At 40.8% G+C, this 18,543-nt stretch overlaps 55 non-coding genes across 55 annotated transcripts; 28 read left to right on the top strand and 27 right to left on the bottom strand.

The window, feature by feature from the left end:
* The first annotated feature begins 43 nt into the window (after nucleotides 1–43).
* Nucleotides 44–115, top strand: TRNAE-UUC (transfer RNA glutamic acid (anticodon UUC)). Its single transcript has one exon. It is a non-coding gene; the product is annotated as a tRNA-Glu (tRNA).
* A 421-nt stretch (nucleotides 116–536) lies between these two features.
* TRNAM-CAU (transfer RNA methionine (anticodon CAU)) lies at nucleotides 537–609 on the bottom strand. Its single transcript has one exon. It is a non-coding gene; the product is annotated as a tRNA-Met (tRNA).
* Nucleotides 610–724: 115 nt separating this feature from the next.
* TRNAE-UUC (transfer RNA glutamic acid (anticodon UUC)) lies at nucleotides 725–796 on the top strand. Its single transcript has one exon. It is a non-coding gene; the product is annotated as a tRNA-Glu (tRNA).
* Nucleotides 797–1,217: 421 nt separating this feature from the next.
* Nucleotides 1,218–1,290, bottom strand: TRNAM-CAU (transfer RNA methionine (anticodon CAU)). Its single transcript has one exon. It is a non-coding gene; the product is annotated as a tRNA-Met (tRNA).
* Nucleotides 1,291–1,405: 115 nt separating this feature from the next.
* TRNAE-UUC (transfer RNA glutamic acid (anticodon UUC)) lies at nucleotides 1,406–1,477 on the top strand. Its single transcript has one exon. It is a non-coding gene; the product is annotated as a tRNA-Glu (tRNA).
* A 421-nt stretch (nucleotides 1,478–1,898) lies between these two features.
* On the bottom strand, nucleotides 1,899–1,971 carry TRNAM-CAU (transfer RNA methionine (anticodon CAU)). The gene has a single exon. It is a non-coding gene; the product is annotated as a tRNA-Met (tRNA).
* Nucleotides 1,972–2,086: 115 nt separating this feature from the next.
* On the top strand, nucleotides 2,087–2,158 carry TRNAE-UUC (transfer RNA glutamic acid (anticodon UUC)). The gene has a single exon. It is a non-coding gene; the product is annotated as a tRNA-Glu (tRNA).
* Nucleotides 2,159–2,579: 421 nt separating this feature from the next.
* On the bottom strand, nucleotides 2,580–2,652 carry TRNAM-CAU (transfer RNA methionine (anticodon CAU)). Its single transcript has one exon. It is a non-coding gene; the product is annotated as a tRNA-Met (tRNA).
* A 115-nt stretch (nucleotides 2,653–2,767) lies between these two features.
* Nucleotides 2,768–2,839, top strand: TRNAE-UUC (transfer RNA glutamic acid (anticodon UUC)). The gene has a single exon. It is a non-coding gene; the product is annotated as a tRNA-Glu (tRNA).
* Nucleotides 2,840–3,260: 421 nt separating this feature from the next.
* Nucleotides 3,261–3,333, bottom strand: TRNAM-CAU (transfer RNA methionine (anticodon CAU)). Its single transcript has one exon. It is a non-coding gene; the product is annotated as a tRNA-Met (tRNA).
* Nucleotides 3,334–3,448: 115 nt separating this feature from the next.
* On the top strand, nucleotides 3,449–3,520 carry TRNAE-UUC (transfer RNA glutamic acid (anticodon UUC)). Its single transcript has one exon. It is a non-coding gene; the product is annotated as a tRNA-Glu (tRNA).
* A 422-nt stretch (nucleotides 3,521–3,942) lies between these two features.
* On the bottom strand, nucleotides 3,943–4,015 carry TRNAM-CAU (transfer RNA methionine (anticodon CAU)). Its single transcript has one exon. It is a non-coding gene; the product is annotated as a tRNA-Met (tRNA).
* A 115-nt stretch (nucleotides 4,016–4,130) lies between these two features.
* Nucleotides 4,131–4,202, top strand: TRNAE-UUC (transfer RNA glutamic acid (anticodon UUC)). The gene has a single exon. It is a non-coding gene; the product is annotated as a tRNA-Glu (tRNA).
* A 421-nt stretch (nucleotides 4,203–4,623) lies between these two features.
* Nucleotides 4,624–4,696, bottom strand: TRNAM-CAU (transfer RNA methionine (anticodon CAU)). The gene has a single exon. It is a non-coding gene; the product is annotated as a tRNA-Met (tRNA).
* Nucleotides 4,697–4,811: 115 nt separating this feature from the next.
* Nucleotides 4,812–4,883, top strand: TRNAE-UUC (transfer RNA glutamic acid (anticodon UUC)). The gene has a single exon. It is a non-coding gene; the product is annotated as a tRNA-Glu (tRNA).
* A 422-nt stretch (nucleotides 4,884–5,305) lies between these two features.
* Nucleotides 5,306–5,378, bottom strand: TRNAM-CAU (transfer RNA methionine (anticodon CAU)). The gene has a single exon. It is a non-coding gene; the product is annotated as a tRNA-Met (tRNA).
* Nucleotides 5,379–5,493: 115 nt separating this feature from the next.
* Nucleotides 5,494–5,565, top strand: TRNAE-UUC (transfer RNA glutamic acid (anticodon UUC)). The gene has a single exon. It is a non-coding gene; the product is annotated as a tRNA-Glu (tRNA).
* Nucleotides 5,566–5,986: 421 nt separating this feature from the next.
* Nucleotides 5,987–6,059, bottom strand: TRNAM-CAU (transfer RNA methionine (anticodon CAU)). Its single transcript has one exon. It is a non-coding gene; the product is annotated as a tRNA-Met (tRNA).
* A 115-nt stretch (nucleotides 6,060–6,174) lies between these two features.
* On the top strand, nucleotides 6,175–6,246 carry TRNAE-UUC (transfer RNA glutamic acid (anticodon UUC)). Its single transcript has one exon. It is a non-coding gene; the product is annotated as a tRNA-Glu (tRNA).
* A 421-nt stretch (nucleotides 6,247–6,667) lies between these two features.
* Nucleotides 6,668–6,740, bottom strand: TRNAM-CAU (transfer RNA methionine (anticodon CAU)). Its single transcript has one exon. It is a non-coding gene; the product is annotated as a tRNA-Met (tRNA).
* A 115-nt stretch (nucleotides 6,741–6,855) lies between these two features.
* On the top strand, nucleotides 6,856–6,927 carry TRNAE-UUC (transfer RNA glutamic acid (anticodon UUC)). Its single transcript has one exon. It is a non-coding gene; the product is annotated as a tRNA-Glu (tRNA).
* Nucleotides 6,928–7,348: 421 nt separating this feature from the next.
* Nucleotides 7,349–7,421, bottom strand: TRNAM-CAU (transfer RNA methionine (anticodon CAU)). The gene has a single exon. It is a non-coding gene; the product is annotated as a tRNA-Met (tRNA).
* Nucleotides 7,422–7,536: 115 nt separating this feature from the next.
* Nucleotides 7,537–7,608, top strand: TRNAE-UUC (transfer RNA glutamic acid (anticodon UUC)). Its single transcript has one exon. It is a non-coding gene; the product is annotated as a tRNA-Glu (tRNA).
* A 421-nt stretch (nucleotides 7,609–8,029) lies between these two features.
* TRNAM-CAU (transfer RNA methionine (anticodon CAU)) lies at nucleotides 8,030–8,102 on the bottom strand. The gene has a single exon. It is a non-coding gene; the product is annotated as a tRNA-Met (tRNA).
* A 115-nt stretch (nucleotides 8,103–8,217) lies between these two features.
* TRNAE-UUC (transfer RNA glutamic acid (anticodon UUC)) lies at nucleotides 8,218–8,289 on the top strand. Its single transcript has one exon. It is a non-coding gene; the product is annotated as a tRNA-Glu (tRNA).
* A 421-nt stretch (nucleotides 8,290–8,710) lies between these two features.
* TRNAM-CAU (transfer RNA methionine (anticodon CAU)) lies at nucleotides 8,711–8,783 on the bottom strand. Its single transcript has one exon. It is a non-coding gene; the product is annotated as a tRNA-Met (tRNA).
* A 115-nt stretch (nucleotides 8,784–8,898) lies between these two features.
* TRNAE-UUC (transfer RNA glutamic acid (anticodon UUC)) lies at nucleotides 8,899–8,970 on the top strand. The gene has a single exon. It is a non-coding gene; the product is annotated as a tRNA-Glu (tRNA).
* Nucleotides 8,971–9,391: 421 nt separating this feature from the next.
* TRNAM-CAU (transfer RNA methionine (anticodon CAU)) lies at nucleotides 9,392–9,464 on the bottom strand. The gene has a single exon. It is a non-coding gene; the product is annotated as a tRNA-Met (tRNA).
* Nucleotides 9,465–9,579: 115 nt separating this feature from the next.
* TRNAE-UUC (transfer RNA glutamic acid (anticodon UUC)) lies at nucleotides 9,580–9,651 on the top strand. The gene has a single exon. It is a non-coding gene; the product is annotated as a tRNA-Glu (tRNA).
* Nucleotides 9,652–10,073: 422 nt separating this feature from the next.
* TRNAM-CAU (transfer RNA methionine (anticodon CAU)) lies at nucleotides 10,074–10,146 on the bottom strand. The gene has a single exon. It is a non-coding gene; the product is annotated as a tRNA-Met (tRNA).
* A 115-nt stretch (nucleotides 10,147–10,261) lies between these two features.
* On the top strand, nucleotides 10,262–10,333 carry TRNAE-UUC (transfer RNA glutamic acid (anticodon UUC)). Its single transcript has one exon. It is a non-coding gene; the product is annotated as a tRNA-Glu (tRNA).
* Nucleotides 10,334–10,754: 421 nt separating this feature from the next.
* On the bottom strand, nucleotides 10,755–10,827 carry TRNAM-CAU (transfer RNA methionine (anticodon CAU)). Its single transcript has one exon. It is a non-coding gene; the product is annotated as a tRNA-Met (tRNA).
* A 115-nt stretch (nucleotides 10,828–10,942) lies between these two features.
* TRNAE-UUC (transfer RNA glutamic acid (anticodon UUC)) lies at nucleotides 10,943–11,014 on the top strand. Its single transcript has one exon. It is a non-coding gene; the product is annotated as a tRNA-Glu (tRNA).
* A 422-nt stretch (nucleotides 11,015–11,436) lies between these two features.
* Nucleotides 11,437–11,509, bottom strand: TRNAM-CAU (transfer RNA methionine (anticodon CAU)). The gene has a single exon. It is a non-coding gene; the product is annotated as a tRNA-Met (tRNA).
* A 115-nt stretch (nucleotides 11,510–11,624) lies between these two features.
* TRNAE-UUC (transfer RNA glutamic acid (anticodon UUC)) lies at nucleotides 11,625–11,696 on the top strand. The gene has a single exon. It is a non-coding gene; the product is annotated as a tRNA-Glu (tRNA).
* A 421-nt stretch (nucleotides 11,697–12,117) lies between these two features.
* TRNAM-CAU (transfer RNA methionine (anticodon CAU)) lies at nucleotides 12,118–12,190 on the bottom strand. Its single transcript has one exon. It is a non-coding gene; the product is annotated as a tRNA-Met (tRNA).
* A 115-nt stretch (nucleotides 12,191–12,305) lies between these two features.
* On the top strand, nucleotides 12,306–12,377 carry TRNAE-UUC (transfer RNA glutamic acid (anticodon UUC)). Its single transcript has one exon. It is a non-coding gene; the product is annotated as a tRNA-Glu (tRNA).
* Nucleotides 12,378–12,798: 421 nt separating this feature from the next.
* TRNAM-CAU (transfer RNA methionine (anticodon CAU)) lies at nucleotides 12,799–12,871 on the bottom strand. The gene has a single exon. It is a non-coding gene; the product is annotated as a tRNA-Met (tRNA).
* Nucleotides 12,872–12,986: 115 nt separating this feature from the next.
* Nucleotides 12,987–13,058, top strand: TRNAE-UUC (transfer RNA glutamic acid (anticodon UUC)). Its single transcript has one exon. It is a non-coding gene; the product is annotated as a tRNA-Glu (tRNA).
* A 421-nt stretch (nucleotides 13,059–13,479) lies between these two features.
* On the bottom strand, nucleotides 13,480–13,552 carry TRNAM-CAU (transfer RNA methionine (anticodon CAU)). Its single transcript has one exon. It is a non-coding gene; the product is annotated as a tRNA-Met (tRNA).
* Nucleotides 13,553–13,667: 115 nt separating this feature from the next.
* On the top strand, nucleotides 13,668–13,739 carry TRNAE-UUC (transfer RNA glutamic acid (anticodon UUC)). The gene has a single exon. It is a non-coding gene; the product is annotated as a tRNA-Glu (tRNA).
* A 421-nt stretch (nucleotides 13,740–14,160) lies between these two features.
* TRNAM-CAU (transfer RNA methionine (anticodon CAU)) lies at nucleotides 14,161–14,233 on the bottom strand. Its single transcript has one exon. It is a non-coding gene; the product is annotated as a tRNA-Met (tRNA).
* Nucleotides 14,234–14,348: 115 nt separating this feature from the next.
* On the top strand, nucleotides 14,349–14,420 carry TRNAE-UUC (transfer RNA glutamic acid (anticodon UUC)). Its single transcript has one exon. It is a non-coding gene; the product is annotated as a tRNA-Glu (tRNA).
* Nucleotides 14,421–14,841: 421 nt separating this feature from the next.
* TRNAM-CAU (transfer RNA methionine (anticodon CAU)) lies at nucleotides 14,842–14,914 on the bottom strand. Its single transcript has one exon. It is a non-coding gene; the product is annotated as a tRNA-Met (tRNA).
* Nucleotides 14,915–15,029: 115 nt separating this feature from the next.
* TRNAE-UUC (transfer RNA glutamic acid (anticodon UUC)) lies at nucleotides 15,030–15,101 on the top strand. The gene has a single exon. It is a non-coding gene; the product is annotated as a tRNA-Glu (tRNA).
* Nucleotides 15,102–15,522: 421 nt separating this feature from the next.
* TRNAM-CAU (transfer RNA methionine (anticodon CAU)) lies at nucleotides 15,523–15,595 on the bottom strand. The gene has a single exon. It is a non-coding gene; the product is annotated as a tRNA-Met (tRNA).
* A 115-nt stretch (nucleotides 15,596–15,710) lies between these two features.
* Nucleotides 15,711–15,782, top strand: TRNAE-UUC (transfer RNA glutamic acid (anticodon UUC)). Its single transcript has one exon. It is a non-coding gene; the product is annotated as a tRNA-Glu (tRNA).
* A 422-nt stretch (nucleotides 15,783–16,204) lies between these two features.
* On the bottom strand, nucleotides 16,205–16,277 carry TRNAM-CAU (transfer RNA methionine (anticodon CAU)). The gene has a single exon. It is a non-coding gene; the product is annotated as a tRNA-Met (tRNA).
* A 115-nt stretch (nucleotides 16,278–16,392) lies between these two features.
* TRNAE-UUC (transfer RNA glutamic acid (anticodon UUC)) lies at nucleotides 16,393–16,464 on the top strand. The gene has a single exon. It is a non-coding gene; the product is annotated as a tRNA-Glu (tRNA).
* Nucleotides 16,465–16,885: 421 nt separating this feature from the next.
* On the bottom strand, nucleotides 16,886–16,958 carry TRNAM-CAU (transfer RNA methionine (anticodon CAU)). The gene has a single exon. It is a non-coding gene; the product is annotated as a tRNA-Met (tRNA).
* A 115-nt stretch (nucleotides 16,959–17,073) lies between these two features.
* TRNAE-UUC (transfer RNA glutamic acid (anticodon UUC)) lies at nucleotides 17,074–17,145 on the top strand. The gene has a single exon. It is a non-coding gene; the product is annotated as a tRNA-Glu (tRNA).
* A 422-nt stretch (nucleotides 17,146–17,567) lies between these two features.
* Nucleotides 17,568–17,640, bottom strand: TRNAM-CAU (transfer RNA methionine (anticodon CAU)). The gene has a single exon. It is a non-coding gene; the product is annotated as a tRNA-Met (tRNA).
* A 115-nt stretch (nucleotides 17,641–17,755) lies between these two features.
* Nucleotides 17,756–17,827, top strand: TRNAE-UUC (transfer RNA glutamic acid (anticodon UUC)). The gene has a single exon. It is a non-coding gene; the product is annotated as a tRNA-Glu (tRNA).
* A 421-nt stretch (nucleotides 17,828–18,248) lies between these two features.
* TRNAM-CAU (transfer RNA methionine (anticodon CAU)) lies at nucleotides 18,249–18,321 on the bottom strand. Its single transcript has one exon. It is a non-coding gene; the product is annotated as a tRNA-Met (tRNA).
* A 115-nt stretch (nucleotides 18,322–18,436) lies between these two features.
* Nucleotides 18,437–18,508, top strand: TRNAE-UUC (transfer RNA glutamic acid (anticodon UUC)). The gene has a single exon. It is a non-coding gene; the product is annotated as a tRNA-Glu (tRNA).
* Nucleotides 18,509–18,543: the final 35 nt, after the last annotated feature.

Here is an 18,543-nt window from a genome sequence, read left to right as displayed (position 1 = left end):
AAATTTTGCTTGTATAAAACATTGAATTCAGTAGCTTTCAGCTTCCCATATGGTCTAGCGGTCAGGATTCCTGGTTTTCACCCAGGCGGCCCGGGTTCGACTCCCGGTATGGGAATGGAACCTTATTGTTAATTCAAGAGATAATCAAAAGCATCGGAGCAAAAAAACTTCTGTTTGGTGTACTTCCAATTGCACATGTGATGCACTGCTTCCAGTTGCGACAAGTTTTTGGAATACTGATATGTCATCACGATTGTCCTTGACTCAAGACGTGTAACATTTCCAGATGTCTTGGAACTGCATGAGAAATGAAATTGTGGCTCACTAAGAACAAAAATTATGAAAAAGACCAGAACAATGCTTTATGCCCCCTTTTTTCCTCTATTACACAAATTTCCAGAACAAAGTCCTATTCAACAAGGAAAATGCCGTCAGTTCCAATAGGTGTTCAGGCATCTTTATCAGAAACAGAGTTTAATTCTCAAATTCCAATGCACTCTTGTGAGGACAAAAGTCATGACAGACATCAAAAAGAATGCCCTGTGTGAGGCTTGAACTCACGACCTTCAGATTATGAGACTGACACGCTACCTACTGCGCTAACAAGGCAACTTCTTGGTTGTGTTTGGTTTCAACAAGGTACTGCACTTGGTATGAATAAATGTACACTGTCGGCAAGACAAATTTTGCTTGTATGAAACATTGAATTCTGTAGCTTTCAGCTTCCCATATGGTCTAGCGGTCAGGATTCCTGGTTTTCACCCAGGCGGCCCGGGTTCGACTCCCGGTATGGGAATGGAACCTTATTGTTAATTCAAGAGATAATCAAAAGCATCGGAGCAAAAAAACTTCTGTTTGGTGTACTTCCAATTGCACATGTGATGCACTGCTTCCAGTTGCGACAAGTTTTTGGAATACTGATATGTCATCACGATTGTCCTTGACTCAAGACTTGTAACATTTCCAGATGTCTTGGAACTGCATGAGAAATGGAATTGTGGCTCACTAAGAACAAAAATTATGAAAAAGACCAGAACAATGCTTTATGCCCCCTTTTTTCCTCTATTACACAAATTTCCAGAACAAAGTCCTATTCAACAAGGAAAATGCCGTCAGTTCCAATAGGTGTTCAGGCATCTTTATCAGAAACAGAGTTTAATTCTCAAATTCCAATGCACTCTTGTGAGGACAAAAGTCATGACAGACATCAAAAAGAATGCCCTGTGTGAGGCTTGAACTCACGACCTTCAGATTATGAAACTGACGCGCTACCTACTGCGCTAACAAGGCAACTTCTTGGTTGTGTTTGGTTTCAACAAGGTACTGCACTTGGTATGAATAAATGTACACTGTCGGCAAGACAAATTTTGCTTGTATGAAACATTGAATTCTGTAGCTTTCAGCTTCCCATATGGTCTAGCGGTCAGGATTCCTGGTTTTCACCCAGGCGGCCCGGGTTCGACTCCCGGTATGGGAATGGAACCTTATTGTTAATTCAAGAGATAATCAAAAGCATCGGAGCAAAAAAACTTCTGTTTGGTGTACTTCCAATTGCACATGTGATGCACTGCTTCCAGTTGCGACAAGTTTTTGGAATACTGATATGTCATCACGATTGTCCTTGACTCAAGACTTGTAACATTTCCAGATGTCTTGGAACTGCATGAGAAATGGAATTGTGGCTCACTAAGAACAAAAATTATGAAAAAGACCAGAACAATGCTTTATGCCCCCTTTTTTCCTCTATTACACAAATTTCCAGAACAAAGTCCTATTCAACAAGGAAAATGCCGTCAGTTCCAATAGGTGTTCAGGCATCTTTATCAGAAACAGAGTTTAATTCTCAAATTCCAATGCACTCTTGTGAGGACAAAAGTCATGACAGACATCAAAAAGAATGCCCTGTGTGAGGCTTGAACTCACGACCTTCAGATTATGAAACTGACGCGCTACCTACTGCGTTAACAAGGCAACTTCTTGGTTGTGTTTGGTTTCAACAAGGTACTGCACTTGGTATGAATAAATGTACACTGTCGGCAAGACAAATTTTGCTTGTATAAAACATTGAATTCAGTAGCTTTCAGCTTCCCATATGGTCTAGCGGTCAGGATTCCTGGTTTTCACCCAGGCGGCCCGGGTTCGACTCCCGGTATGGGAATCGAACCTTATTGTTAATTCAAGAGAGAATCAAAAGCATCGGAGCAAAAAAACTTCTGTTTGGTGTACTTCCAATTGCACATGTGATGCACTGCTTCCAGTTGCGACAAGTTTTTGGAATACTGATATGTCATCACGATTGTCCTTGACTCAAGACTTGTAACATTTCCAGATGTCTTGGAACTGCATGAGAAATGGAATTGTGGCTCACTAAGAACAAAAATTATGAAAAAGACCAGAACAATGCTTTATGCCCCCTTTTTTCCTCTATTACACAAATTTCCAGAACAAAGTCCTATTCAACAAGGAAAATGCCGTCAGTTCCAATAGGTGTTCAGGCATCTTTATCAGAAACAGAGTTTAATTCTCAAATTCCAATGCACTCTTGTGAGGACAAAAGTCATGACAGACATCAAAAAGAATGCCCTGTGTGAGGCTTGAACTCACGACCTTCAGATTATGAAACTGACGCGCTACCTACTGCGCTAACAAGGCAACTTCTTGGTTGTGTTTGGTTTCAACAAGGTACTGCACTTGGTATGAATAAATGTACACTGTCGGCAAGACAAATTTTGCTTGTATGAAACATTGAATTCTGTAGCTTTCAGCTTCCCATATGGTCTAGCGGTCAGGATTCCTGGTTTTCACCCAGGCGGCCCGGGTTCGACTCCCGGTATGGGAATGGAACCTTATTGTTAATTCAAGAGATAATCAAAAGCATCGGAGCAAAAAAACTTCTGTTTGGTGTACTTCCAATTGCACATGTGATGCACTGCTTCCAGTTGCGACAAGTTTTTGGAATACTGATATGTCATCACGATTGTCCTTGACTCAAGACTTGTAACATTTCCAGATGTCTTGGAACTGCATGAGAAATGGAATTGTGGCTCACTAAGAACAAAAATTATGAAAAAGACCAGAACAATGCTTTATGCCCCCTTTTTTCCTCTATTACACAAATTTCCAGAACAAATTGCTATTCAACAAGGAAAATGCCGTCAGTTCCAATAGGTGTTCAGGCATCTTTATCAGAAACAGAGTTTAATTCTCAAATTCCAATGCACTCTTGTGAGGACAAAAGTCATGACAGACATCAAAAAGAATGCCCTGTGTGAGGCTTGAACTCACGACCTTCAGATTATGAGACTGACGCGCTACCTACTGCGCTAACAAGGCAACTTCTTGGTTGTGTTTGGTTTCAACAAGGTACCGCACTTAGCATGAATAAATGTACACTGTCGGCAAGACAAATTTTGCTTGTATGAAACATTGAAGTCAGCAGCTTTCAGCTTCCCATATGGTCTAGCGGTCAGGATTCCTGGTTTTCACCCAGGCGGCCCGGGTTCGACTCCCGGTATGGGAATGGAACCTTATTGTTAATTCAAGAGAGAATCAAAAGCATCGGAGCAAAAAAACTTCTGTTTGGTGTACTTCCAATTGCACATGTGATGCACTGCTTCCAGTTGCGACAAGTTTTTGGAATACTGATATGTCATCACGATTGTCCTTGACTCAAGACTTGTAACATTTCCAGATGTCTTGGAACTGCATGAGAAATGGAATTGTGGCTCACTAAGAACAAAAATTATGAAAAAAAAACAGAACAATGCTTTATGCCCCCTTTTTTCCTCTATTACACAAATTTCCAGAACAAAGTCCTATTCAACAAGGAAAATGCCGTCAGTTCCAATAGGTGTTCAGGCAACTTTATCAGAAACAGAGTTTAATTCTCAAATTCCAATGCACTCTTGTGAGGACAAAAGTCATGACAGACATCAAAAAGAATGCCCTGTGTGAGGCTTGAACTCACGACCTTCAGATTATGAGACTGACGCGCTACCTACTGCGCTAACAAGGCAACTTTTTGGTTGTGTTTGGTTTCAACAAGGTACTGCACTTAGCATGAATAAATGTACACTGTCGGCAAGACAAATTTTGCTTGTATGAAACACTGAATTCAGTAGCTTTCAGCTTCCCATATGGTCTAGCGGTCAGGATTCCTGGTTTTCACCCAGGCGGCCCGGGTTCGACTCCCGGTATGGGAATGGAACCTTATTGTTAATTCAAGAGAGAATCAAAAGCATCGGAGCAAAAAAACTCCTGTTTGGTGTACTTCCAATTGCACATGTGATGCACTGCTTCCAGTTGCGACAAGTTTTTGGAATACTGATATGTCATCACGATTGTCCTTGACTCAAGACTTGTAACATTTCCAGATGTCTTGGAACTGCATGAGAAATGGAATTGTGGCTCACTAAGAACAAAAATTATGAAAAAAAACAGAACAATGCTTTATGCCCCCTTTTTTCCTCTATTACACAAATTTCCAGAACAAAGTCCTATTCAACAAGGAAAATGCCGTCAGTTCCAATAGGTGTTCAGGCAACTTTATCAGAAACAGAGTTTAATTCTCAAATTCCAATGCACTCTTGTGAAGACAAAAGTCATGACAGACATCAAAAAGAATGCCCTGTGTGAGGCTTGAACTCACGACCTTCAGATTATGAGACTGACACGCTACCTACTGCGCTAACAAGGCAACTTCTTGGTTGTGTTTGGTTTCAACAAGGTACTGCACTTAGCATGAATAAATGTACACTGTCAGCAAGACAAATTTTGCTTGTATGAAACATTGAATTCAGTAGCTTTCAGCTTCCCATATGGTCTAGCGGTCAGGATTCCTGGTTTTCACCCAGGCGGCCCGGGTTCGACTCCCGGTATGGGAATGGAACCTTATTGTTAATTCAAGAGAGAATCAAAAGCATCGGAGCAAAAAAACTTCTGTTTGGTGTACTTCCAATTGCACATGTGATGCACTGCTTCCAGTTGCGACAAGTTTTTGGAATACTGATATGTCATCACGATTGTCTTAGACTCAAGACTTGTAACATTTCCAGATGTCTTTGAACTGCATGAGAAATGGAATTGTGGCTCACTAAGAACAAAAATTATGAAAAAAAAACAGAACAATGCTTTATGCCCCCTTTTTTCCTCTATTACACAAATTTCCAGAACAAAGTCCTATTCAACAAGGAAAATGCCGTCAGTTCCAATAGGTGTTCAGGCAACTTTATCAGAAACAGAGTTTAATTCTCAAATTCCAATGCACTCTTGTGAGGACAAAAGTCATGAGAGACATCAAAAAGAATGCCCTGTGTGAGGCTTGAACTCACGACCTTCAGATTATGAGACTGACGCGCTACCTACTGCGCTAACAAGGCAACTTTTTGGTTGTGTTTGGTTTCAACAAGGTACTGCACTTAGCATGAATAAATGTACACTGTCGGCAAGACAAATTTTGCTTGTATGAAACATTGAATTCAGTAGCTTTCAGCTTCCCATATGGTCTAGCGGTCAGGATTCCTGGTTTTCACCCAGGCGGCCCGGGTTCGACTCCCGGTATGGGAATGGAACCTTATTGTTAATTCAAGAGAGAATCAAAAGCATCGGAGCAAAAAAACTTCTGTTTGGTGTACTTCCAATTGCACATGTGATGCATTGCTTCCAGTTGCGACAAGTTTTTGTAATACTGATATGTCATCACGATTGTCCTTGACTCAAGACTTGTAACATTTCCAGATGTCTTGGAACTGCATGAGAAATGGAATTGTGGCTCACTAAGAACAAAAATTATGAAAAAGACCAGAACAATGATTTATGCCCCCTTTTTTCCTCTATTACACAAATTTCCAGAACAAAGTCCTATTCAACAAAGAAAATGCCGTCAGTTCCAATAGGTGTTCAGGCAACTTAATCAGAAACAGAGTTTAATTCTCAAATTCCAATGCACTCTTGTGAGGACAAAAGTCATGACAGACATCAAAAAGAATGCCCTGTGTGAGGCTTGAACTCACGACCTTCAGATTATGAGACTGACGCGCTACCTACTGCGCTAACAAGGCAACTTTTTGGTTGTGTTTGGTTTCAACAAGGTACTGCACTTAGCATGAATAAATGTACACTGTCGGCAAGACAAATTTTGCTTGTATAAAACATTGAATTCAGTAGCTTTCAGCTTCCCATATGGTCTAGCGGTCAGGATTCCTGGTTTTCACCCAGGTGGCCCGGGTTCGACTCCCGGTATGGGAATGGAACCTTATTGTTAATTCAAGAGATAATCAAAAGCATCGGAGCAAAAAAACTTCTGTTTGGTGTACTTCCAATTGCACATGTGATGCACTGCTTCCAGTTGCGACAAGTTTTTGGAATACTGATATGTCATCACGATTGTCCTTGACTCAAGACGTGTAACATTTCCAGATGTCTTGGAACTGCATGAGAAATGAAATTGTGGCTCACTAAGAACAAAAATTATGAAAAAGACCAGAACAATGCTTTATGCCCCCTTTTTTCCTCTATTACACAAATTTCCAGAACAAAGTCCTATTCAACAAGGAAAATGCCGTCAGTTCCAATAGGTGTTCAGGCATCTTTATCAGAAACAGAGTTTAATTCTCAAATTCCAATGCACTCTTGTGAGGACAAAAGTCATGACAGACATCAAAAAGAATGCCCTGTGTGAGGCTTGAACTCACGACCTTCAGATTATGAGACTGACACGCTACCTACTGCGCTAACAAGGCAACTTCTTGGTTGTGTTTGGTTTCAACAAGGTACTGCACTTGGTATGAATAAATGTACACTGTCGGCAAGACAAATTTTGCTTGTATGAAACATTGAATTCTGTAGCTTTCAGCTTCCCATATGGTCTAGCGGTCAGGATTCCTGGTTTTCACCCAGGCGGCCCGGGTTCGACTCCCGGTATGGGAATGGAACCTTATTGTTAATTCAAGAGATAATCAAAAGCATCGGAGCAAAAAAACTTCTGTTTGGTGTACTTCCAATTGCACATGTGATGCACTGCTTCCAGTTGCGACAAGTTTTTGGAATACTGATATGTCATCACGATTGTCCTTGACTCAAGACTTGTAACATTTCCAGATGTCTTGGAACTGCATGAGAAATGGAATTGTGGCTCACTAAGAACAAAAATTATGAAAAAGACCAGAACAATGCTTTATGCCCCCTTTTTTCCTCTATTACACAAATTTCCAGAACAAAGTCCTATTCAACAAGGAAAATGCCGTCAGTTCCAATAGGTGTTCAGGCATCTTTATCAGAAACAGAGTTTAATTCTCAAATTCCAATGCACTCTTGTGAGGACAAAAGTCATGACAGACATCAAAAAGAATGCCCTGTGTGAGGCTTGAACTCACGACCTTCAGATTATGAAACTGACGCGCTACCTACTGCGCTAACAAGGCAACTTCTTGGTTGTGTTTGGTTTCAACAAGGTACTGCACTTGGTATGAATAAATGTACACTGTCGGCAAGACAAATTTTGCTTGTATGAAACATTGAATTCTGTAGCTTTCAGCTTCCCATATGGTCTAGCGGTCAGGATTCCTGGTTTTCACCCAGGCGGCCCGGGTTCGACTCCCGGTATGGGAATGGAACCTTATTGTTAATTCAAGAGATAATCAAAAGCATCGGAGCAAAAAAACTTCTGTTTGGTGTACTTCCAATTGCACATGTGATGCACTGCTTCCAGTTGCGACAAGTTTTTGGAATACTGATATGTCATCACGATTGTCCTTGACTCAAGACTTGTAACATTTCCAGATGTCTTGGAACTGCATGAGAAATGGAATTGTGGCTCACTAAGAACAAAAATTATGAAAAAGACCAGAACAATGCTTTATGCCCCCTTTTTTCCTCTATTACACAAATTTCCAGAACAAAGTCCTATTCAACAAGGAAAATGCCGTCAGTTCCAATAGGTGTTCAGGCATCTTTATCAGAAACAGAGTTTAATTCTCAAATTCCAATGCACTCTTGTGAGGACAAAAGTCATGACAGACATCAAAAAGAATGCCCTGTGTGAGGCTTGAACTCACGACCTTCAGATTATGAAACTGACGCGCTACCTACTGCGTTAACAAGGCAACTTCTTGGTTGTGTTTGGTTTCAACAAGGTACTGCACTTGGTATGAATAAATGTACACTGTCGGCAAGACAAATTTTGCTTGTATAAAACATTGAATTCAGTAGCTTTCAGCTTCCCATATGGTCTAGCGGTCAGGATTCCTGGTTTTCACCCAGGCGGCCCGGGTTCGACTCCCGGTATGGGAATCGAACCTTATTGTTAATTCAAGAGAGAATCAAAAGCATCGGAGCAAAAAAACTTCTGTTTGGTGTACTTCCAATTGCACATGTGATGCACTGCTTCCAGTTGCGACAAGTTTTTGGAATACTGATATGTCATCACGATTGTCCTTGACTCAAGACTTGTAACATTTCCAGATGTCTTGGAACTGCATGAGAAATGGAATTGTGGCTCACTAAGAACAAAAATTATGAAAAAGACCAGAACAATGCTTTATGCCCCCTTTTTTCCTCTATTACACAAATTTCCAGAACAAAGTCCTATTCAACAAGGAAAATGCCGTCAGTTCCAATAGGTGTTCAGGCATCTTTATCAGAAACAGAGTTTAATTCTCAAATTCCAATGCACTCTTGTGAGGACAAAAGTCATGACAGACATCAAAAAGAATGCCCTGTGTGAGGCTTGAACTCACGACCTTCAGATTATGAAACTGACGCGCTACCTACTGCGCTAACAAGGCAACTTCTTGGTTGTGTTTGGTTTCAACAAGGTACTGCACTTGGTATGAATAAATGTACACTGTCGGCAAGACAAATTTTGCTTGTATGAAACATTGAATTCTGTAGCTTTCAGCTTCCCATATGGTCTAGCGGTCAGGATTCCTGGTTTTCACCCAGGCGGCCCGGGTTCGACTCCCGGTATGGGAATGGAACCTTATTGTTAATTCAAGAGATAATCAAAAGCATCGGAGCAAAAAAACTTCTGTTTGGTGTACTTCCAATTGCACATGTGATGCACTGCTTCCAGTTGCGACAAGTTTTTGGAATACTGATATGTCATCACGATTGTCCTTGACTCAAGACTTGTAACATTTCCAGATGTCTTGGAACTGCATGAGAAATGGAATTGTGGCTCACTAAGAACAAAAATTATGAAAAAGACCAGAACAATGCTTTATGCCCCCTTTTTTCCTCTATTACACAAATTTCCAGAACAAATTGCTATTCAACAAGGAAAATGCCGTCAGTTCCAATAGGTGTTCAGGCATCTTTATCAGAAACAGAGTTTAATTCTCAAATTCCAATGCACTCTTGTGAGGACAAAAGTCATGACAGACATCAAAAAGAATGCCCTGTGTGAGGCTTGAACTCACGACCTTCAGATTATGAGACTGACGCGCTACCTACTGCGCTAACAAGGCAACTTCTTGGTTGTGTTTGGTTTCAACAAGGTACCGCACTTAGCATGAATAAATGTACACTGTCGGCAAGACAAATTTTGCTTGTATGAAACATTGAAGTCAGCAGCTTTCAGCTTCCCATATGGTCTAGCGGTCAGGATTCCTGGTTTTCACCCAGGCGGCCCGGGTTCGACTCCCGGTATGGGAATGGAACCTTATTGTTAATTCAAGAGAGAATCAAAAGCATCGGAGCAAAAAAACTTCTGTTTGGTGTACTTCCAATTGCACATGTGATGCACTGCTTCCAGTTGCGACAAGTTTTTGGAATACTGATATGTCATCACGATTGTCCTTGACTCAAGACTTGTAACATTTCCAGATGTCTTGGAACTGCATGAGAAATGGAATTGTGGCTCACTAAGAACAAAAATTATGAAAAAAAAACAGAACAATGCTTTATGCCCCCTTTTTTCCTCTATTACACAAATTTCCAGAACAAAGTCCTATTCAACAAGGAAAATGCCGTCAGTTCCAATAGGTGTTCAGGCAACTTTATCAGAAACAGAGTTTAATTCTCAAATTCCAATGCACTCTTGTGAGGACAAAAGTCATGACAGACATCAAAAAGAATGCCCTGTGTGAGGCTTGAACTCACGACCTTCAGATTATGAGACTGACGCGCTACCTACTGCGCTAACAAGGCAACTTTTTGGTTGTGTTTGGTTTCAACAAGGTACTGCACTTAGCATGAATAAATGTACACTGTCGGCAAGACAAATTTTGCTTGTATGAAACACTGAATTCAGTAGCTTTCAGCTTCCCATATGGTCTAGCGGTCAGGATTCCTGGTTTTCACCCAGGCGGCCCGGGTTCGACTCCCGGTATGGGAATGGAACCTTATTGTTAATTCAAGAGAGAATCAAAAGCATCGGAGCAAAAAAACTCCTGTTTGGTGTACTTCCAATTGCACATGTGATGCACTGCTTCCAGTTGCGACAAGTTTTTGGAATACTGATATGTCATCACGATTGTCCTTGACTCAAGACTTGTAACATTTCCAGATGTCTTGGAACTGCATGAGAAATGGAATTGTGGCTCACTAAGAACAAAAATTATGAAAAAAAACAGAACAATGCTTTATGCCCCCTTTTTTCCTCTATTACACAAATTTCCAGAACAAAGTCCTATTCAACAAGGAAAATGCCGTCAGTTCCAATAGGTGTTCAGGCAACTTTATCAGAAACAGAGTTTAATTCTCAAATTCCAATGCACTCTTGTGAAGACAAAAGTCATGACAGACATCAAAAAGAATGCCCTGTGTGAGGCTTGAACTCACGACCTTCAGATTATGAGACTGACACGCTACCTACTGCGCTAACAAGGCAACTTCTTGGTTGTGTTTGGTTTCAACAAGGTACTGCACTTAGCATGAATAAATGTACACTGTCAGCAAGACAAATTTTGCTTGTATGAAACATTGAATTCAGTAGCTTTCAGCTTCCCATATGGTCTAGCGGTCAGGATTCCTGGTTTTCACCCAGGCGGCCCGGGTTCGACTCCCGGTATGGGAATGGAACCTTATTGTTAATTCAAGAGAGAATCAAAAGCATCGGAGCAAAAAAACTTCTGTTTGGTGTACTTCCAATTGCACATGTGATGCACTGCTTCCAGTTGCGACAAGTTTTTGGAATACTGATATGTCATCACGATTGTCTTAGACTCAAGACTTGTAACATTTCCAGATGTCTTTGAACTGCATGAGAAATGGAATTGTGGCTCACTAAGAACAAAAATTATGAAAAAAAAACAGAACAATGCTTTATGCCCCCTTTTTTCCTCTATTACACAAATTTCCAGAACAAAGTCCTATTCAACAAGGAAAATGCCGTCAGTTCCAATAGGTGTTCAGGCAACTTTATCAGAAACAGAGTTTAATTCTCAAATTCCAATGCACTCTTGTGAGGACAAAAGTCATGAGAGACATCAAAAAGAATGCCCTGTGTGAGGCTTGAACTCACGACCTTCAGATTATGAGACTGACGCGCTACCTACTGCGCTAACAAGGCAACTTTTTGGTTGTGTTTGGTTTCAACAAGGTACTGCACTTAGCATGAATAAATGTACACTGTCGGCAAGACAAATTTTGCTTGTATGAAACATTGAATTCAGTAGCTTTCAGCTTCCCATATGGTCTAGCGGTCAGGATTCCTGGTTTTCACCCAGGCGGCCCGGGTTCGACTCCCGGTATGGGAATGGAACCTTATTGTTAATTCAAGAGAGAATCAAAAGCATCGGAGCAAAAAAACTTCTGTTTGGTGTACTTCCAATTGCACATGTGATGCATTGCTTCCAGTTGCGACAAGTTTTTGTAATACTGATATGTCATCACGATTGTCCTTGACTCAAGACTTGTAACATTTCCAGATGTCTTGGAACTGCATGAGAAATGGAATTGTGGCTCACTAAGAACAAAAATTATGAAAAAGACCAGAACAATGATTTATGCCCCCTTTTTTCCTCTATTACACAAATTTCCAGAACAAAGTCCTATTCAACAAAGAAAATGCCGTCAGTTCCAATAGGTGTTCAGGCAACTTAATCAGAAACAGAGTTTAATTCTCAAATTCCAATGCACTCTTGTGAGGACAAAAGTCATGACAGACATCAAAAAGAATGCCCTGTGTGAGGCTTGAACTCACGACCTTCAGATTATGAGACTGACGCGCTACCTACTGCGCTAACAAGGCAACTTTTTGGTTGTGTTTGGTTTCAACAAGGTACTGCACTTAGCATGAATAAATGTACACTGTCGGCAAGACAAATTTTGCTTGTATAAAACATTGAATTCAGTAGCTTTCAGCTTCCCATATGGTCTAGCGGTCAGGATTCCTGGTTTTCACCCAGGTGGCCCGGGTTCGACTCCCGGTATGGGAATGGAACCTTATTGTTAATTCAAGAGATAATCAAAAGCATCGGAGCAAAAAAACTTCTGTTTGGTGTACTTCCAATTGCACATGTGATGCACTGCTTCCAGTTGCGACAAGTTTTTGGAATACTGATATGTCATCACGATTGTCCTTGACTCAAGACGTGTAACATTTCCAGATGTCTTGGAACTGCATGAGAAATGAAATTGTGGCTCACTAAGAACAAAAATTATGAAAAAGACCAGAACAATGCTTTATGCCCCCTTTTTTCCTCTATTACACAAATTTCCAGAACAAAGTCCTATTCAACAAGGAAAATGCCGTCAGTTCCAATAGGTGTTCAGGCATCTTTATCAGAAACAGAGTTTAATTCTCAAATTCCAATGCACTCTTGTGAGGACAAAAGTCATGACAGACATCAAAAAGAATGCCCTGTGTGAGGCTTGAACTCACGACCTTCAGATTATGAGACTGACACGCTACCTACTGCGCTAACAAGGCAACTTCTTGGTTGTGTTTGGTTTCAACAAGGTACTGCACTTGGTATGAATAAATGTACACTGTCGGCAAGACAAATTTTGCTTGTATGAAACATTGAATTCTGTAGCTTTCAGCTTCCCATATGGTCTAGCGGTCAGGATTCCTGGTTTTCACCCAGGCGGCCCGGGTTCGACTCCCGGTATGGGAATGGAACCTTATTGTTAATTCAAGAGATAATCAAAAGCATCGGAGCAAAAAAACTTCTGTTTGGTGTACTTCCAATTGCACATGTGATGCACTGCTTCCAGTTGCGACAAGTTTTTGGAATACTGATATGTCATCACGATTGTCCTTGACTCAAGACTTGTAACATTTCCAGATGTCTTGGAACTGCATGAGAAATGGAATTGTGGCTCACTAAGAACAAAAATTATGAAAAAGACCAGAACAATGCTTTATGCCCCCTTTTTTCCTCTATTACACAAATTTCCAGAACAAAGTCCTATTCAACAAGGAAAATGCCGTCAGTTCCAATAGGTGTTCAGGCATCTTTATCAGAAACAGAGTTTAATTCTCAAATTCCAATGCACTCTTGTGAGGACAAAAGTCATGACAGACATCAAAAAGAATGCCCTGTGTGAGGCTTGAACTCACGACCTTCAGATTATGAAACTGACGCGCTACCTACTGCGCTAACAAGGCAACTTCTTGGTTGTGTTTGGTTTCAACAAGGTACTGCACTTGGTATGAATAAATGTACACTGTCGGCAAGACAAATTTTGCTTGTATGAAACATTGAATTCTGTAGCTTTCAGCTTCCCATATGGTCTAGCGGTCAGGATTCCTGGTTTTCACCCAGGCGGCCCGGGTTCGACTCCCGGTATGGGAATGGAACCTTATTGTTAATTCAAGAGATAATCAAAAGCATCGGAGCAAAAAAACTTCTGTTTGGTGTACTTCCAATTGCACATGTGATGCACTGCTTCCAGTTGCGACAAGTTTTTGGAATACTGATATGTCATCACGATTGTCCTTGACTCAAGACTTGTAACATTTCCAGATGTCTTGGAACTGCATGAGAAATGGAATTGTGGCTCACTAAGAACAAAAATTATGAAAAAGACCAGAACAATGCTTTATGCCCCCTTTTTTCCTCTATTACACAAATTTCCAGAACAAAGTCCTATTCAACAAGGAAAATGCCGTCAGTTCCAATAGGTGTTCAGGCATCTTTATCAGAAACAGAGTTTAATTCTCAAATTCCAATGCACTCTTGTGAGGACAAAAGTCATGACAGACATCAAAAAGAATGCCCTGTGTGAGGCTTGAACTCACGACCTTCAGATTATGAAACTGACGCGCTACCTACTGCGTTAACAAGGCAACTTCTTGGTTGTGTTTGGTTTCAACAAGGTACTGCACTTGGTATGAATAAATGTACACTGTCGGCAAGACAAATTTTGCTTGTATAAAACATTGAATTCAGTAGCTTTCAGCTTCCCATATGGTCTAGCGGTCAGGATTCCTGGTTTTCACCCAGGCGGCCCGGGTTCGACTCCCGGTATGGGAATCGAACCTTATTGTTAATTCAAGAGAGAATCAAAAGCATCGGAGCAAAAAAACTTCTGTTTGGTGTACTTCCAATTGCACATGTGATGCACTGCTTCCAGTTGCGACAAGTTTTTGGAATACTGATATGTCATCACGATTGTCCTTGACTCAAGACTTGTAACATTTCCAGATGTCTTGGAACTGCATGAGAAATGGAATTGTGGCTCACTAAGAACAAAAATTATGAAAAAGACCAGAACAATGCTTTATGCCCCCTTTTTTCCTCTATTACACAAATTTCCAGAACAAAGTCCTATTCAACAAGGAAAATGCCGTCAGTTCCAATAGGTGTTCAGGCATCTTTATCAGAAACAGAGTTTAATTCTCAAATTCCAATGCACTCTTGTGAGGACAAAAGTCATGACAGACATCAAAAAGAATGCCCTGTGTGAGGCTTGAACTCACGACCTTCAGATTATGAAACTGACGCGCTACCTACTGCGCTAACAAGGCAACTTCTTGGTTGTGTTTGGTTTCAACAAGGTACTGCACTTGGTATGAATAAATGTACACTGTCGGCAAGACAAATTTTGCTTGTATGAAACATTGAATTCTGTAGCTTTCAGCTTCCCATATGGTCTAGCGGTCAGGATTCCTGGTTTTCACCCAGGCGGCCCGGGTTCGACTCCCGGTATGGGAATGGAACCTTATTGTTAATTCAAGAGATAATCAAAAGCATCGGAGCAAAAAAACTTCTGTTTGGTGTACTTCCAATTGCACATGTGATGCACTGCTTCCAGTTGCGACAAGTTTTTGGAATACTGATATGTCATCACGATTGTCCTTGACTCAAGACTTGTAACATTTCCAGATGTCTTGGAACTGCATGAGAAATGGAATTGTGGCTCACTAAGAACAAAAATTATGAAAAAGACCAGAACAATGCTTTATGCCCCCTTTTTTCCTCTATTACACAAATTTCCAGAACAAATTGCTATTCAACAAGGAAAATGCCGTCAGTTCCAATAGGTGTTCAGGCATCTTTATCAGAAACAGAGTTTAATTCTCAAATTCCAATGCACTCTTGTGAGGACAAAAGTCATGACAGACATCAAAAAGAATGCCCTGTGTGAGGCTTGAACTCACGACCTTCAGATTATGAGACTGACGCGCTACCTACTGCGCTAACAAGGCAACTTCTTGGTTGTGTTTGGTTTCAACAAGGTACCGCACTTAGCATGAATAAATGTACACTGTCGGCAAGACAAATTTTGCTTGTATGAAACATTGAAGTCAGCAGCTTTCAGCTTCCCATATGGTCTAGCGGTCAGGATTCCTGGTTTTCACCCAGGCGGCCCGGGTTCGACTCCCGGTATGGGAATGGAACCTTATTGTTAATTCAAGAGAGAATCAAAAGCATCGGAGCAAAAAAACTTCTGTTTGGTGTACTTCCAATTGCACATGTGATGCACTGCTTCCAGTTGCGACAAGTTTTTGGAATACTGATATGTCATCACGATTGTCCTTGACTCAAGACTTGTAACATTTCCAGATGTCTTGGAACTGCATGAGAAATGGAATTGTGGCTCACTAAGAACAAAAATTATGAAAAAAAAACAGAACAATGCTTTATGCCCCCTTTTTTCCTCTATTACACAAATTTCCAGAACAAAGTCCTATTCAACAAGGAAAATGCCGTCAGTTCCAATAGGTGTTCAGGCAACTTTATCAGAAACAGAGTTTAATTCTCAAATTCCAATGCACTCTTGTGAGGACAAAAGTCATGACAGACATCAAAAAGAATGCCCTGTGTGAGGCTTGAACTCACGACCTTCAGATTATGAGACTGACGCGCTACCTACTGCGCTAACAAGGCAACTTTTTGGTTGTGTTTGGTTTCAACAAGGTACTGCACTTAGCATGAATAAATGTACACTGTCGGCAAGACAAATTTTGCTTGTATGAAACACTGAATTCAGTAGCTTTCAGCTTCCCATATGGTCTAGCGGTCAGGATTCCTGGTTTTCACCCAGGCGGCCCGGGTTCGACTCCCGGTATGGGAATGGAACCTTATTGTTAATTCAAGAGAGAATCAAAAGCATCGGAGCAAAAAAACTCCTGTTTGGTGTACTTCCAATTGCACATGTGATGCACTGCTTCCAGTTGCGACAAGTTTTTGGAATACTGATATGTCATCACGATTGTCCTTGACTCAAGACTTGTAACATTTCCAGATGTCTTGGAACTGCATGAGAAATGGAATTGTGGCTCACTAAGAACAAAAATTATGAAAAAAAACAGAACAATGCTTTATGCCCCCTTTTTTCCTCTATTACACAAATTTCCAGAACAAAGTCCTATTCAACAAGGAAAATGCCGTCAGTTCCAATAGGTGTTCAGGCAACTTTATCAGAAACAGAGTTTAATTCTCAAATTCCAATGCACTCTTGTGAAGACAAAAGTCATGACAGACATCAAAAAGAATGCCCTGTGTGAGGCTTGAACTCACGACCTTCAGATTATGAGACTGACACGCTACCTACTGCGCTAACAAGGCAACTTCTTGGTTGTGTTTGGTTTCAACAAGGTACTGCACTTAGCATGAATAAATGTACACTGTCAGCAAGACAAATTTTGCTTGTATGAAACATTGAATTCAGTAGCTTTCAGCTTCCCATATGGTCTAGCGGTCAGGATTCCTGGTTTTCACCCAGGCGGCCCGGGTTCGACTCCCGGTATGGGAATGGAACCTTATTGTTAATTCAAGAGAGAATCAAAAGCATCGGAGCAAAAAAACTTCTGTTTGGTGTACTTCCAATTGCACATGTGATGCACTGCTTCCAGTTGCGACAAGTTTTTGGAATACTGATATGTCATCACGATTGTCTTAGACTCAAGACTTGTAACATTTCCAGATGTCTTTGAACTGCATGAGAAATGGAATTGTGGCTCACTAAGAACAAAAATTATGAAAAAAAAACAGAACAATGCTTTATGCCCCCTTTTTTCCTCTATTACACAAATTTCCAGAACAAAGTCCTATTCAACAAGGAAAATGCCGTCAGTTCCAATAGGTGTTCAGGCAACTTTATCAGAAACAGAGTTTAATTCTCAAATTCCAATGCACTCTTGTGAGGACAAAAGTCATGAGAGACATCAAAAAGAATGCCCTGTGTGAGGCTTGAACTCACGACCTTCAGATTATGAGACTGACGCGCTACCTACTGCGCTAACAAGGCAACTTTTTGGTTGTGTTTGGTTTCAACAAGGTACTGCACTTAGCATGAATAAATGTACACTGTCGGCAAGACAAATTTTGCTTGTATGAAACATTGAATTCAGTAGCTTTCAGCTTCCCATATGGTCTAGCGGTCAGGATTCCTGGTTTTCACCCAGGCGGCCCGGGTTCGACTCCCGGTATGGGAATGGAACCTTATTGTTAATTCAAGAGAGAATCAAAAGCATCGGAGCAAAAAAACTTCTGTTTGGTGTACTTCCAATTGCACATGTGATGCATTGCTTCCAGTTGCGACAAGTTTTTGTAATACTGATATGTCATCACGATTGTCCTTGACTCAAGACTTGTAACATTTCCAGATGTCTTGGAACTGCATGAGAAATGGAATTGTGGCTCACTAAGAACAAAAATTATGAAAAAGACCAGAACAATGATTTATGCCCCCTTTTTTCCTCTATTACACAAATTTCCAGAACAAAGTCCTATTCAACAAAGAAAATGCCGTCAGTTCCAATAGGTGTTCAGGCAACTTAATCAGAAACAGAGTTTAATTCTCAAATTCCAATGCACTCTTGTGAGGACAAAAGTCATGACAGACATCAAAAAGAATGCCCTGTGTGAGGCTTGAACTCACGACCTTCAGATTATGAGACTGACGCGCTACCTACTGCGCTAACAAGGCAACTTTTTGGTTGTGTTTGGTTTCAACAAGGTACTGCACTTAGCATGAATAAATGTACACTGTCGGCAAGACAAATTTTGCTTGTATAAAACATTGAATTCAGTAGCTTTCAGCTTCCCATATGGTCTAGCGGTCAGGATTCCTGGTTTTCACCCAGGCGGCCCGGGTTCGACTCCCGGTATGGGAATGGAACCTTATTGTTAATTCAAGAGATAATCAAAA

This window comes from Crinia signifera, chromosome 4 (assembly GCF_055691185.1).
Source record: "Crinia signifera chromosome 4, ASM5569118v1, whole genome shotgun sequence".
NCBI lineage: Eukaryota > Metazoa > Chordata > Amphibia > Anura > Myobatrachidae > Crinia > Crinia signifera.
Note: the sequence above shows the minus strand (reverse complement) of the source record. Positions and strands in the feature narration are given on the sequence as shown.